Source organism: Mandrillus leucophaeus, unplaced genomic scaffold (genome assembly GCF_000951045.1).
Source record: "Mandrillus leucophaeus isolate KB7577 unplaced genomic scaffold, Mleu.le_1.0 Scaffold489, whole genome shotgun sequence".
Taxonomy (NCBI): Eukaryota; Metazoa; Chordata; class Mammalia; order Primates; family Cercopithecidae; genus Mandrillus; species Mandrillus leucophaeus.
In genome coordinates, this window is record NW_012105242.1 from 845,312 (window position 1) to 846,982 (window position 1,671).

Here is a 1,671-nt window from a genome sequence, read left to right on the forward strand (position 1 = left end):
AAAATCATTCCTGGAGCTTATGGAAACGAAAACTCTTTTTTTAATGTAAAAATGTTTAAAGAAAAGTAAAATAGAGTAAGGGAGAGAGAGGGTAACAGGAATAGATGAGTGACAGGGTGACATTGAGTAGACCCAAGTAAAATGAACGAGCAAGGCAAGAAGCCGTATGAGGGAAGAGTGTTGCGGGAACAGCACGTGCAAAGGTCCTGGGGTAGCTCCTGTGGCAAGAAGGCAACAAAGCACCTTTCTGCTTTCCCATTGGAGCCTGTGGTCCTTTCTCTGGACCTCTTCCACCCCTCTCCTCTCCTGCTCCCACTTCTTCCAGGTTCTGGGACTGAAGCCAGATTCTCCCATGGGGCCTCAGGGCACAGGGTCCCCATGATCCTGGGGCTGCTCTATGTCCCACCTGCCAAGTGTCACATTGCTACTTCAGACCTGGAACTGCATCTGCGGCTGGTATTCCTGAGCTGCTTGACTGCCAGCTGTGTGACCCTGAGTAAGTCACTTCTACTATCTGAGCCCATTTCCTCCTCTGTAAGGAGGCGCCTTTAGCACCGACCTTGAGGGGTTTGCGAGAGGATTGCATGAGATGGTGCCTGCAAGCCACCGGCAAAGGGCCCAGAAGACCCTAGGGGTTCAGTGCATGTGATTCTGAACACCGCTGCTGGTCTTGAAGGACATCAGGGAGAGGGCCAGGCTGACCAGAGGACAGGAAGTCCCTGTGGAGGAATTCAGTTGCATGCCCTCATTGTAAGTGGGGAAACTGAGGTGCGTGGAGGGGCAAGGAACCTCCCCGAGGTCACACAGCATATCAGAGATGCTAATTTGGGCCCTGCATCCCTCTCCTGACCACTCCTGCCCCACTCCGACCCTCCAGGGGACACCACCAGTGCCCAGAGGGAGGCAGCTTCAGGCCTGGCTTTCGGCCTCCCTTGTCGGCAAACCCTGAGCTCCAGGCTTACAGTGGGAGCCTCCCAGGAGGCCCTCAAGGCTGGGTCGGGACGGCCTGGCCCACAGCGCCACCTAGTGGCCGTCGCTTCCACACGTGACAGGGTTTCTGGTCACAAGCTTCGTAAGCATCCCGCTTTACAGTATATAAGGGCCTTTCACATCCTTCTCCTTCAATTAGAAGGCAGAACGGAAAAAAGAAAAAAAGAGAAGGGGAAGCCCCCAAAAAGGAAAGAATTGAAAAATCGAGTCACGCTCACAGACACGTTATGGGACAAAGACAAATACTAAGAGAAAAAAACTAAGAAAAAACTAAGAGAAAGAAAATGAGGGGGATGAAAGTAAGAGAGAGAGAAATAAAGAAAAGTTTTTAAAAAGAGAGAGAGAGAAAAAGAGAAAATATTCGTGGCAAGCCCAGTCCAGTCCAGGAGAGGGATAGGGCCAGTGCCCATTGTCCAGGTTCCAGGCCCCGCCTCCAGGCTGGCTGTGTCCCAAATACCTGCACTCAGGAGGCAGCCTTCGGTCCGAGGGCTGGAGCCCCGGGAAACGCAGCCTCTGGGCACCGCGCGGTCCCCAGCACCACCTGCTGGACAGACAGGGCACTACACTTATCCCGGGAAGTTACACTTTGGGGCCCTGGAGGAGACTCCTGGTACCCCCGCAAGGCAGCCAGGTGGGCGTAAACTCTTCATTTCTCAAAGAAGGAAGCTGAGGCTCCCAGAA